Genomic DNA, 14,710 nt, shown 5'->3' with positions numbered 1-14,710 from the left:
CAATATGAGTAACTGTCCTTTCGAAATCACACAGCAAATAGTTACAGGAGGTTGACAGTTGCTTATCATCTGAAGTAATACATCATCCTCCATACTGAAAAGCTATTTTACCCATCGTTAATCAGTCTCTCAAACAATTCTCTACAAGAGTTACAAATAGTGAGCCAACAAACACATCCTGCTGAGCTGCAGGCCCCACACAGGAAGAAAGCATCAACAACAACTTCTCTGGTACTTTGCTAGAATATTTTCACATTAAAATAGAAATAGAGCTGTATCTGAAAGTGAAAGGTATTTAATTTTTCTCTGTTCCCATAACCAACATCTCTGCTTTTCACATTGGGAAAGGCATATGATTCTGTCGTTTAATTCCTTGTGTGTATGGGGTCAGGGTCAGTTTGTAATGGCATTCATACAAACCTTTAAATACAGCCAAAATCAAGGAAGTATAGGTGTCAAAATCAGAAGTGCTATTGCCCTAATTTTGCAAGGGTCTGTGGTCAATACGACTGCTTAAGATTTCAGACTTTCGGAAGCAGCAGCCTGACTCACCACAAGGAACTCATATAAATGCTTTTGGAAACAGGCATCATAATCATCTCCTTAACCACTGGTTAGCAAATCATGTTGACTGTTTGACATAGAAAAATCCCTGCAGCAGCATAACAAAAATCATATCATGCAATCATCAGGTTTGATGTTTTCCTGTGCTGTAGAGGGTTGCAAACTGTATTAATCCTCTGCAATGTGCAATCCAATCCAAGATATTATGGTAATACAGTTAAAAACTACTGATACTATACTGCATCAGCTTGAAAGTACTGGCATGGTCTGTATTTCTTATTTTGAGAAACAAATACTCACATTGCCAAATCCTAAAATCTATGGACAGTGTGCTTTCACTGTATCTCAACACTGAACCAAACCTTCTATCTGTATTCTGGAGGGTACTGCAAGCATGCAGCTAAGACCTTTCCATTTCTAATTACATATGATGGAAAAGGTCATGAGACAGATGAGAAACCATATTCAATCAATACCAGACTGATTTTTCCCCCCACTGATTTTGGAAAGTGTTTCATGGTTAGTAACACTCTGGGATACACAGAGAAAGAACAGTAAATGATGTACCTATAAATATATTTATTTGGCATTTTGCTTCACTGAGCATAGAAGTCATCTGGCCAATCTTAATTTTTTTCTAAGGGACCATCACAAAAAGTCCCTGTAATACAAAGAAAAAACAATCTGCAAATTCTCCCTTGAAATGTGGCCTTTCCTGCCTAGTTACAGAATGAAATCGATACAGCTGCAGATTTGTTGACCTGCACATGAGATTGGAACTACAATATGAAAAAAATGAAATTCTTCCCTGATGATAGGTTTTTCTCTATTTAGATACTACTAGTGGGAACAATATAATGACTGGAAGGATCTGCAGACCCCTGTATAATGTTAGAGAATGTCATGTTGAGAAAGGGCATATGTTCTCTACATCACTGCTCCTTAATCTTCTCAGGTTTTCACAAAGAAATCATATTAATCAAATCTGCTTTCAGCTATATGAAAAGCGTAGTTTGAATGGTTCACAGCTTAGGAAGAAATTGAATGTAGAAGGAAACGTTGGATAGAAATAAGCCCAGAACTTAAAATAACTTCCTGTTGTCAGTATCTCACTTTGTAATTCTGAATAGATATGACAATTATGCACCAGAAAGCTCTGAAACTGCCTCATACTGTGGCTGTGGAGTGGTCCAGGAAGGCAATGCAGGAGCAGGGGAATTGCCAGATGAAATCAGACGGGTGAGCCATCTGCTACTGGCTTGAAAAGAAAAAAAACTAAACCCAACAAAACATCCTATCCAGAAATACATCAGCGAGGGGCAGAATTCTGCCTGGCACTGGAAAGACACCCTGCTCTACTACCTCATCTGAAAATCTGCTTGATAGTTTGAGGATGATTGGGCTCCATATGCATGAATTGCAGGTTTTGTTCCAGTCTTGCTCCTTTTCCATTGTCCCATTTGGGACAAAGTGAGGGGGCAGAGCGGGAAAGAGAAGAGGACATCTCTTCCATTCGATGCAGCAGGGGTATGGGTATGGGGGGAAAGTGGTTGGCACTCTGAAATGACCAGGATCACCTTACAGTGCTCCCTCTGACATGGGGTTGTTTTGCAGACAGTCTTAAACCCGTGATAATGCATTGTTTTATTAGATATACCAAATAAAATCCACAACATGTGTTGTGATTTCCTCATTGCTATTAGTGTTTAGTGTCTGCTTGGTACAACTATTGTGTTTGGCATCGTTCAGACTACAGAGAGAGACCTGATCCCTGTGCCCATAACCCAATATTCTGGTGTCCCAGTCTTGCTCTCACTGAAATCGTGGGGAAACTACCCTTGCTTCTGGCTTTGGATACGAAAAATAGAGAGGGCATGAAAGTGCACTCCTTTCCTCTCTGTTAAATGTGAATATCAAACTTCTAGCTAAATGATCATCATATTACAAAGTAAACTGTGATAGAAATGACAGAATGTTGGTTCTGGCAATAGGATCCGAAGAGCACTTCACTTAAAGGTAACAGGATTTCTTTTGAAGGCAAAATATATTTAATTCTAGAAAAAAAAAAAAGAGACACCATTCTAATGAGAATTATATTTTAAATTGGTGCCAGAAAAACAGGATATTCCTGAGGTCTTTCTGAACACATTTACTTCTGTCTGGACTCTGGAGAACATCTGCTAATAGCAAAGGCATGACATTTGATTGCAACCACAGAATTACAGCGTTAAGACTAATGACAATGGGTTAAATCTATACCATTTCTTATTTGTAGTATAATCCCTACCATAAGAATAGTCTTTCCTGGAATTATTGAAAAGGAAATTCTCTCCTGCTTATAAATGTCATTTTATTTTTTCTCTCACTACATTTGTAAAGATAGCTGAAAATGTTTAGCTTACCACTTTTCAGAATGCTATCCAAATCTGGAGGTGGTTACTATAAATGGAATCTAGCTTGGGCTATATTGTTATACTTGATATTTGGAATCAGAAGTATTTAATTATGTACAGATACATGGTAAAGTCAAACTTCTGAAGAGAAATGAGATTTCTAGTCTATGTGGCTTGCAGATGCTTAGGATTACAGAAGCTGTAAGATCTCTGTCTGCTCTGGCTGCTGTTGGTATTGACCACTTGCGTATCTCATGGAATTTCTTGCTCATGACAGGAAGACAACCTTCAGATTTGCAGGTCTTTTGCTGGGCGGAATATGATAAATCTCAGTTAAATGGGGGAATACATCCATGTTAGTTCTAAAAAACATGATCTTGCAGAAGAACTAGGTGGAAAAGTGAACCAGAGCAGCCCAGCAGAAAAGGACTTGGGAGTGATGGTTGATGAAATGAATCCTGGTCTGTAACAAAAGGACCGTGTCCAGCAGATCAAAGAAAATGATTCTGAACCTCTACTCTGCTTTTGTGAGACTCCACCCAGAATGCTGCACCCAGCTCTGGTGCACCCAACATAAGAAGGACATAGAATTGTTAAAGCAAGTCCAGAGGAGACCCGTGAAGTTGATAAGGGTACTACTAGAGCACCTCCTTGTGAAGACAGGCTGAGAAAGTTGGGGCTGTTAAGCCTGGAGAAGATTGCATGGAGACCTCATAGCAACCTTCCAGTATCTGAAGACAGTGGACAAGGAAGCCAGAGAGGGATTCTTCATCAGGAACTGTGATAGGACAAGAGAGAATGGGTTCAAACTGAAAGTGAGTAGGTTTACGTTAGATGTTAGGCAGAAATTTTTGGCTATGAGGGTGGTGAGACCCTGGAACAGGTTGCCCAGAGATGTTGTGGATGCTCCAACCCTGAAAGTGTTCAGGGCAGGCTTTGCTGTGCGTGCTGCAAATGTGCACCTGCAGAGGTGTTGAGTTAGGTCCTGTGGCCTGCCTTTGTGGGGAGCCTGGGCACCTCTCATGTATGCCACTGTTTGCTTTGAAACAATCACTCAGACATAAATGACTCGCTGTGAGATGTTGGAAGTCATGCTGGTTGGTGTAGCATTCACTGGTCTAACAGCCTAAAGCTCAGTGCAAGAAAAAAAAAGACAAATTTTTCACAGGGTTCATAAAAAAGTAAAGAGAGGAGTATGCTGCTTACACTGCCTTTTTGATGCTATTGGAAATCAGTCTATCTAGAAATTGCACTAGACAATCTGATGTGAGCTATGATGTTTTAAAAGCACTGATCGAAGGAGATGATGCAGCTTGCTCACGTAGAGTCAAGCTTCCTGGCATGTTAAAATTGATGGCTGAAAGTATAGAAGAACACACTTGACTTGAGAGACAAGGTTTTAGAATTATTTACATTATTTTATACTGCTCTTTCTATTTTTTCTGGATCTTCAATCATTGACTTGGAATGGCCAACTGACGTGTGAAGGTCTGTGGTGTCCTGCAGCAGACTAGCCGTAGAGGTAACTTAGCAGGAAACCATGATTCAGGTTTACTTGACTCTTCAATTTTCTTTTTGTCCAGAAAAGTAGTTGAAAGTTGCAACTGACTCTTTTCAAAGTTGTACTGAGCGCAACACTGCTGGCAGCAGTGGAGGGAGCCTGAACTCATCCAGGTGCCGTGTCTTTCCAAGCACTTGGTTTGTGATTGTGATGGTGAAGAGCAAAGGGTTTGGGATGTTCTTATTCCAGGTATAACACATGCAGTGTAATGTGAGTATATACAGATTCACCAGTGAAATTGACAGTTTCCTCAGGAAAAGTATAATCATAACAGATTGTTATCTCTCTGCATGCTTCCATTCTAGACTCACTTTAGTTCTTTCTATAGCAGACATGACTTGTTGAAGAGATTCAGAATGAAAATATGAAATTGTTTTCATAGAAAGCCAAAAGCAGTCTATTCAACGAGGGGTTTGGACACATATCTGTTCATGACCACTAACTTCCCTCTGTCTCAAGAAGGCTTTCCTCCCGGGCAGAAAATACATAGTAGGCAGAGGTCACTTTGTACCTGTTGTCTTTATTCTGCTTTTTCTCTAAGGAACTGGTATTAATTACTGTTAAATACAGGATACTGTGCTGACAGTCTTTGCTCTGACTCTGTAGTATTCTGAAGTTATATTCTTATGCATCTCAGTTTCCATACCAACTGCTTCATGTTGCATGCTCTTGTGAAATGTTTGCTGCAGACATGGTTTTCCAATAACTGAAACCTGAGAATGTCTTACATAAAATTCATAGATCTCCCATTTTATAAATCTCTACCTATCTCCCCATGTAAGTTTACTTTCCTGCCTACTTTTTCATTCCTTCCATTGCATCCTCTAAAATGCCAGGTGTCTTGCTCCTTCTCCAGATACATTCCTGAATATTGATCATATTTTCTTACCTCTCTGTTTCATTCTCAGTAACGATTTCACTTGTATTGTTTGATCCAGAAGGCCACCTACCTTGGTGAATACTACATTAGATTGTTGTTCCTGGTGGTCTTGGACTTCACCAGAACTAGGATTAGTTTTGGTTCTCTCACGTACCCACTAAACCACAGTACAGTTAGAACATGCTTTTTTCTGTATTCAATAGCTTATAAAAAAAGTAGTATATTATCCTAAACTAAATGCTAAAACTTACTGTATTTTGAATGGCTGGTTACACTTCCTCTTTGTCACAGATGGTCAGGTTCATAAAAGGAGAGGAAAAAGAATTGTAAACATACTAAAATTACTGAACTTTGAAAAGAACAACTAGTATAGTCCCTGTCTGTCTGTCACAGAATGGTTGTGTCTGGAAACATCAGAGTACAGAGGACATAGAGAAAAAAATTAATGTATAATTAATGAAAGTTGAAAATAGAAAGAAATCTTGCAGTCTAGATGAAGCATTTGTAACAAGAATCAGACTATCAAGATGGGAATAGGGCTGACTGGAAAAAGTTTTTAGGTAAGAGGGAGAACCCAGAAGTTTTGACATTAAACACAAAAATTGTCTAAAAATCAAAACTCAAATATGCAGCTAGAGACTTGATAAAATTTCTAGTTGATTTTCTTGTTAGTCTGTCATTCTCTATTGCTCAGTTTGTTTATTCTGTGATATGCCATCCCTTGCTGATCCATCACGTAATCCAGGAAAACCAGGCTTGTGAGGACCTTCGGGGGAAAACAATGAAAACCTTAAAGTTTTTGTTGAGAACTAGATATTGAAAACTAATAATTTATTTGAAAAACCATAGGAAAGGAAATTTATATGTAACCCCTAATTGAGACCAATCTTCTACAATCCTAACAGACATTGTGATTTTTGTTTTCTTCAGATATGCTATATCATGATAAAGTAAATTACTGGAGGAAATGTATATAAGGGACAAAAAAATGTTTTGGTTGTGATGCCATCTGTCCAATGCTAGATGACTGCTGAGGCAGTGGAAATGGAAATTAATATAGTACAATTTCTGTAATCTTAAATCATAAATTAAATTAGCATCATGTTTGACACTTTTAGACAGAGTTGATGGCTAAGATTATGGGTCCTTCTTGCCTTCTCCAGTTTCATTTATTGTTAGTTGTTATTATATGTTCATTAAAAAGTGATTTAATAAATAGTGGGGTTTCCTGCCTGTAAAACAATTATCAGAATGAAGAGTGACGGCAGTGGCTGGGGAATACGCTGAAATTTGGTAACCCTTTGTGAAGGTAAAGCAAGACACAAAAACCTGAATATTTAATAAAAAACTATTCAGCATAACAGTGCTTTCCTCCACTCTCCATAAGTAAGTGAAGCAGAATTTGAGGCATCTTCTGGGTTCTAACTCTGTCTCTGCCATCGATGAGGCCACTTGTGTCAATACTTTTGTGTACCAGTGCTGATCAATCAGATAGAAGGATGACTGGGCAAAGTCATGACACTGTGGACAGGAATTCACAATTCTCTTACATAGGTGAGTTCTGAGGACTGTACTGAAATAATTTGGATGAATCACTGACCGATTAGTTTAAGAATTTCAGAGGCCTGTAGGTATCCAAATAGAGACTGAACTTCATTATGGCATAGACGTATGTGAAGCCATTCAGGACCAGGTGTTTTTTAGTAGCCTTTCTGTACTGTTTGAATACCTCTATTCAACTTGCTTAAAAGGTCTCCAATCTCACAGTGAGAGTGAGGAATGGTGAAGGAAGCAAGGAAAGTTTGGTGACAGTGAATGGGGGAACCTGAGAGAAAAAGAGAGAGATTGTTCAGACAGGCAGAGAGCATATGAGCAATAACTGGGACTGTGTTTATACTGTCATGTTAGTTTAGGATTCAAGGTCACACTCAATGGTTTCCTCATTTCTTACACATTAATGTTCACCCTGGCCTTACTGGCTCTCAGGTAGACCTTGAGTCTGACCATGAACACAGCTGCATACACACTGCAAAAGCCTAAATGATTTTGAGGTCTAAGGAAGAGTCAAAATTAATGTGGAGAGAGCTGAAAGAGGTAGGTTGAGGGGTGATGAAGTGATATAAATGATGGAGTGCTGGACAACGAAGAGTTAATCTCAGGGGAATTCAGGAGAAAGTGGAATGGTAGCCAGGCCAGCCTGAGGGACAGAGGAGGCAGTTGTCTTCTGTAAATGGAAACTGTGTCAAGACGTTTTTCTGTAACTTCACTGAGATGCAGATTACCAGAAGCCAATCTTTTTACAGGGCACGCTCATGTAAAGCGTGGAGAGAGCTACTGACAGCAGTCATCTTCTCTGATGTCTCCTCTGGTAAGCACATAGCCGAGGGCAGTACCCGGACTTGTGTTTCCCATCAGCAGGGAAGAGAAATTCTCAGCATAAAGATGCAACAATGGCAGTAGTTTTCTTTCCTGGAGATCAAAATAAATAATTCCAGTTCATACGATAGCTCTTTAAAACGGACAAATACTTCCTCATAATAGTTGCAGTACAAGGGATTAACATAACTTTGAGCACTCTCTGAGGACAGTGCAGCCTTTAGCGCCAGAGAACACACCTACGCTGAGTATGATGTGTGTTTGTATGAGTCAAAAATAATATTCACAGCTGTGGTGGTTCAGTTCCACAGAGCATGCCATGAGCCTTCCTTTCACACTATATTATCCTAGACTGCATTGTTCTGGAAGGGAGACATGGAGTCTGGCTCCCTTTGGGGATTCCAGGAAGCCAGAACATGTGCATGTGGTGCCGACTCCTACAGGATCACTCACATTCATCTAGAGGTGGCAGGCTCGTTGCAGCTAATAATTCCTCTCTCAAAACCTGGCTCCTCACCATCTTCATAAACCCTGAAGCAAACATAATAGTACCCGCAGGCCCTCAAGAATGCTTATACAGCAGGAATCTGGCATCTTCCAAATGTGATTCATAAGCTTATTCATTACATCGTGCCCCTTAAAATATCAAGAGGAGAGTCCAGGTACATACTGCGTGCATGAATTTATTCCTGTTTGATGAGAACATATGTTTGCCTGACCTGGAGGACTTGATAACTCTCATAAATTTGTAATTGTAGGAACTGGTGAAGAAGCAGTTGAGAGTGCAGGTGGGGAAGAAGAATTAAGAGTAGTCAAAGTTTATATGGAGAGAGGTGAATCACCTGAGGATAGACTTAAATAAATAATGATGATAGAGCGAGATAAATGATTAAATAATAATTAGAAATAAGAAGATTTAGAAGGATTAAGAGAGTGAACAAAGAATAGCAATCAGATAGCCTCTGCAGACAGGGGCAGGTGCCATGGCTGCCTACTGAAGTTACATTGAAGAAGAAGAGACAAGATCCCTGTGGCACTTTGCTTTGGATGTTTATTCAGCCACTGTAAATTTGAGAAGTCAGTTAACATATGAAGCTTAGATACAATAACTGTGACCATCCAGTGCTGAGTATCCAGGAATTTGCCTGTCAGGTGCACAGGGCAAATTCTCAAAACCAGTATAGACTGTTCTCATGTTGCAGTTATTAAATAAATAAAAACTATAGATAGGGTTTTTTTCAGGATAGTCAAAATATATGACAGGAGTCTGCAGAAGGAAATAAACACAAGAGACATGATTAATAATATTGACAGGTACAAAGTTTAAGTTGTAGGTTTAGTTACTTACAGATTTGCAACGTCATCTAAGAGACCATTTTAGTTTTCACTGTTCTGCATCTTTTACAATGGAAGATATTAATTGGTTAGAAGATATATTTTCTTCAAAGAAAAGTCACAGTAAAAAAATAATCTTTACTTCCTGGAAATAGAAATGGCTTTAACACAAAGAAAACTCATCAGTTTGCGTTCAGTGGTTCCTACGTTATTCAAATACTGTTTTTCTGCCTTGTTCACCTGAAGAGGCTGCACAAGATACAGAAGGAGTTGTTTAAAAAGGCTTTAGGCAAGAGGAATAAGAAATGACTATAATGGTAAAAGTCCTTAGCAGAATGTAGGGCTGGACAAAAGTGCATGGTGAAAAAAAAGAGGTAGTTATAAAAGGAAAGGCAGTCTTGGAAGGAAGACCTTAAAGATGGTACTAAACAAGATAGGACACTTTGGAGGTAATTTGGAGTATCAGAGGGAATTTCATATCTTGCAAATACAATTCACAGTCTTTTTAAGGACCTGCATAATAATTTACTGGTGAGAGAGAAACATTTCTTCTCACTATGCGGTCATTCAAACCATGCTAACATACTGGCACCCTGTGCATGTTATGGGATTGCTTCTCAGTGAATACTGAATAATTACTCTTACCACTGGAGAGATTAATAGAATGAAAATTAAGCTTCTCTAAACGCAATCTTGATTATTAGGGCTCTGAGCGTGTTGCAGGGAATGCATTGCTCAAGTGTTCAAAAAAGTGCACAGTATGTACTGTGTTATCAGTATTTTGAAAGTTAAGAGTTTGACAGGAATTTCAGCATTAAATGTAATCCCATATGAAACACTCTCCAGGAGCTAATCTATTGCCATTTCCTGTTTATATAACTGGATCAACCATAATGAATTAATAAAAATACATAGCAATCCTTGATGCACTTAGCAAAGCATATACCACTGACATATTCTCGAAAATACTACTGGTTTATACAACACATTTCTTTTGCCCACTGCCTAGAATTTTGGAGAGTGTCTTGCCTTGAAGCTTAGCTCAGGCACAGAGCTACGTGGAGGAGGATGTTCCTCTCCCATGCCCAGATTAGGTCCTAGGACAGTACTCTTGGTTCTGCACCCAGAACAAGGCCAGACTTTTCATCCTGGTAGATCTGAGGTACCTTTGTGGAGAATCAAGGATCTGAAAACACTGAGTAGAGACATAGCCCTTCGGTGTCAGACTTTCTAAACCTCATACTGGCCATTACTGACCCGCTTCCACATCTTCTCATACCGTGAGAGGGAATTGTGGTTTCCTATGCAGCCCTGAGTGAGGACACAGAGCCAGCACAGATCAAGCGATGTGCCCCAGCCCCTCTTCGAGCAGGGACCATGTTGTGTATTCAGCAGGACTTCTAGTCTTTGGGATATTTCCATGTTTTACTTCTCAGCACATACTTTTCCTATTGTTGGGGTGATGTTTTCTGATAACTATTTCTCCATCCAAACACATAGATACCTTAAGGACCTGGTCCTTAAGCAAGCCACAGTGCAGGGGCATTTTTGGTGTGGATTGTATGAGCTCTCAACTTGGTCAGGATAAGCTTATGAGTTCTGTGTCAGCACTGGCCAAATTACACTTATGCTGGATCTGTGGTTAACTAGCACCTATGTTTCCTACATATTTCCATTACCTATGGTATCCTAGACCTTTTTCAGTTCAGATAATGGAGGTCCTTTTGCTGTAATTTGCTTTAAAAAAGAGACAAATGTCTTTTAAGGAAAAGACATGTTTTTCGCTCGTGGATTTGTAAAACACAGGAAGGGGAAGATCCATACTAAAAAAATAATAATGAAGAATAGAAAAAGAATAACCATGAAAAAAATCAACTCTGAAGTCATTTGGAAGGAACAGACCAGGGCAGAAATATCTTGTTGTAACTGTTCTCTGGCACCACACAGCTGGGAAAAAAGGGTTCTTTTATTTAGCATTTATTATTCATACTCAGTTACTCAATGTTTAATTAATTCTTTAAACAAAGTTTTGCAATGAATATTATTTTATTTTCTTTTAATTTGAAAGGACAAACCTCTAAAGAAGGACATGAAGAAAAAGGAACTGAACTTATAGGACGAAGTGTGCCACCAGCTGCAGTGCCACTGTAACTGTTCTGTGAATTTATTCTGATAATGAATTTTTCTCAGATAAAGATCAGCAGATGTCCATGATTCTCTCACAAAGTGGCCTCATCAAGTTTTTTTCTAGAAAGTTATAAAAATATTTTAAATCTTAATTAGTAATGAAAGGGTTGCATAAATGGCTTTACTTTCATGTGACAATTACAAAACAACTGTTTAGCCAGTTGATTGCAAGTGAAAAAAGAAAGGAAAATTTTCAGCCTTGAAAGTTCTGACCAACACAGTTTTGATTTCGAGAGACAGGAGACTGCTATCAGACACAAAATGCTGGAGGTGAAGGGACCCTGCAAGCATAGTTGACACAATTATGTAGAGATCTGTTTTTCAGAGTTTTTTGCATTTATCTAAGATGATAGTCATCTGTCAGTTAAGTGACAAGGATTAGAGCTTTACTTTTGGTTTCATTCCAGGGAAAAAGTAGGATCATTAAGCTCAGAAACATGCATGGTTTTCTTTAAAGCAGCGATTGGTAGAAAATGAGAAGTTATAACCAAAAGTCACTAGCTGGTAGCACAAACTTATTTTCAATTTAACTAGAAATTTTTGAAAAAGCATACATTTACTCACAAATTCGTATGTGTACACATTGTGAAGTCCTTGGAAAGGCAGGAAGAAGATAATGTTGAGCAAGTATGAAAGCAAGGCACTCACGAACCTGGTACTCTCATGAACATACTTTTCTTTTACTTTTCATAAACATGCTGGCTTGGTAAGAAATTTACTGACTGATTGTTTTCTGAGAGTTCATGGGATTGTTGCAAAATAGAACTTGCCTTCTTTGAACTTTTCTCTTTTTAAAATCTGATTAAAGCCAACATTTTGGATAAGAGATTTCAATCATCCCTACTACTGCACCTGTTCTCTTGTTATTCCTATCTGTCACTGTCATTCTTTGGAGCACTAGAGCTGAAAGCAGATTAGGGCATCTTTCAGAACTGTTCCCAAAACCAGCAGAGGTTTTGGGTCTAGGTCTATGTAGTTTGTCAAATGGCTTTTCAAATGGCTTACACTGATATTGAGCTTTCTGCCTGCAGCTCATTTTTTCTCTGCCAGTACTTCTTAGGTCTCTGTTTATGGATTGCAGCAGTCATTGGAGTGCTGCAGGAATCAGCAGCCCATCTGTCGTGACGGAAGGGTGAAATGTTGTGATTATAAACACAGTCTTGAACAATTACATGGAATGATCTGGACATGGATAATGGTGATAATAAAGGGCCACAAACACAGAAGGTTCAACTGGTGATGCCATGCATGATTCCCTGTTCTTTTCTTTTGATTATATGCAACTTGGTTAAAATTTTCAGGTAACTGTAAGTTCTGACTCTGGTCTGCACTCTCTTTGCAACATAGGCCATGTACACAGCTCTCCCATGGGCTGTCTATAGCCCACAGCACAGTGAATAAGTGTGAGGAAGCCATTTTACTCTTTGGATGACTAGCTTTACAATCCTCCAGTTCCTCATCTGGGGCTGCCACAATGGAAATCTCTGCTCCTTAAATTGTCCTTAATCATCACATAAACAGAAGGCAGGAAGTGGAGAAGGCAGAGATTGGAAGGCTGTCATACTGATCATGCAAAATATGGAAAAAAAATCAGATATCAACCATGTAATTTTCCTTGAAAGCAGTGTCTAGCAGTGAGAACATAAAAGACTGGACTTTTTTTTACCCTAATAAGGATTAGCAGCACTTTGTTCTGTTTGTTCTGTTCCTTATCTGTTATGATTCTTGTTTCTTTCTAACTGTTTTTTTTGAATCCTGTGATGGATTGAATGTTACCCCAGTTCTTATGACTGTATTTATTACCATCAGCCTCAGTATTTTTAGATAATGTGTAATTATATTAGAGTTATTTCTGCATTCAGTGGCTTCTTCTGTTTCAATAATTTTGTTTTGCACCTTATAGAGGCTTTTTTCCAATACTCTGGACATACCTGCATTTGATGGCACTCCATTTAGATAACTGCATAATCATTCCACATCTCACTGTGATGGCAAGTCTTTGGAAATTCTGAGTTAGTACTGCCTGCAGGATTAACGCATGAAAGAGCTGCCAAGCTCTTTGTGAGTACCTGAAAACAGGAAAACATCTACCATCCATCTCCTGAACTGGTCATAGCATCTTGTCCTTTTAGGGATAAGAGACGGTAGTGAAACTCTGAGTAACATTCTACGACAATTTCTACCAATGCAGCTCTACCAGAGGTGATTAATTTCCGTTGCTAAAACTGATAATGACCCAGTTACATATGATGGTCCAGGTTCTTAAGGGTTATTGCATGGTAGAAGGCGGTGAAGTGTTATATACAGTTGAAATACTATATACAATCCCAAAAGGAAAAGGGAAAGGGAAGGGGAAAAAAAGGACAAAAAAAGGACAAACCCAAAACAGATATGCACAATCAAAAAACTCAGGATCTGGTAAACTAAAGAATCAGCAAAAGAATATCTTACTATTTCCTTGGGATAGTACAATCGCCCAAACGCCGCCGCCACACTGCCAGACACTGGATCGGCAGAAACAACAGGCCCTGTAGGCCCGGCCAGGCCTCAGCTCCCCCACAGGAGCGAGTCTGCTGTCTCCAAACCTCACCGGAAGGGAAGAGAGAAAGAGGCTTCTCTCTCCGTCTATTTATATGCTGGATTACGTAAAGGAATAGGATGGAATACTTCCTTCCTTCCTTCCTGGCAACCAGGAAGGAAGACCTAAACTCAAAACCATTACAAGTGTCCAGGACATAATTAAGAATAATTCCCTAGCTGCCAGAGAATTGTTGGGAGACCATGCTGGAGACAGGGTAATAGTCCCTTACGGTATTTTCCATGCTGTTCCTCATGCTCCAAAAACCAGACAGTGATTTTTTATCTTCAAAGAAATGGAAAAGAAATTAGAAGTTTGCTCAATATTGTATGAATTTTGTGCATATATGTGTAATGTGAATGATCTCTAATAATTGCTGACAAATCTGAAGCGCCTACATCAGTATATCAACCATCAATAAATGAGAAGTGACAGTGGATATATGGTTGGCTGCTCCACACATTTCTGAACAAGATTGCTCTAGTTAAGACCGGAAAAATGCAGGACGAAAGGGCAAGCTTTTTTGGTGGGAAAACATCTCTAGGATTTTATTTATTCTTACAATTGTCTTTTGAATAACTTTATAGATTACTACTTTCCTAGTGTAGGTTAGTCCTTATTTAATTAGAAGATAAAGACAAAGAAGAATCCCGTTTATAACTCTTAATCTATTTAAGTTATTATCTAGCCAGCAGTCCTGAGAGAATATTCCAAGTATTGAACTGATTTGTGCATGCTTCATTAGGTCTTTATATCTTAACTGTATATAATCATTTCCAACTCTGTCATGGTTATCATGGTGGAATTTTCACTGAAGTCAGTGAACTCTGGTTGTA

The 14,710-nt window shown here is 38.9% G+C and overlaps 1 long non-coding RNA gene across 2 annotated transcripts in view; it reads right to left on the bottom strand.

Moving 5' to 3' along the window:
- Nucleotides 1-13,846, bottom strand: part of LOC113945140 — a 49,217-nt gene extending 35,371 nt beyond the window's left edge. For both annotated transcript variants that reach the window (XR_003526962.1, XR_003526961.1), the window contains exons 1-2: nt 13,748-13,846; nt 12,149-12,412 (exon numbers count right to left, since the gene is read on the bottom strand). This is a non-coding gene — a long non-coding RNA (uncharacterized LOC113945140). The remainder of the gene's footprint in view (nt 1-12,148; nt 12,413-13,747) is intronic.
- Between the last annotated feature and the right edge of the window lie 864 nt (nt 13,847-14,710).

The sequence above is a fragment of the Corapipo altera genome, unplaced genomic scaffold (genome assembly GCF_003945725.1).
Source record: "Corapipo altera isolate COAL_440 unplaced genomic scaffold, ASM394572v1 44, whole genome shotgun sequence".
Lineage (NCBI taxonomy): Eukaryota > Metazoa > Chordata > Aves > Passeriformes > Pipridae > Corapipo > Corapipo altera.
This window is presented reverse-complemented; position numbering and strand designations above follow the sequence as displayed.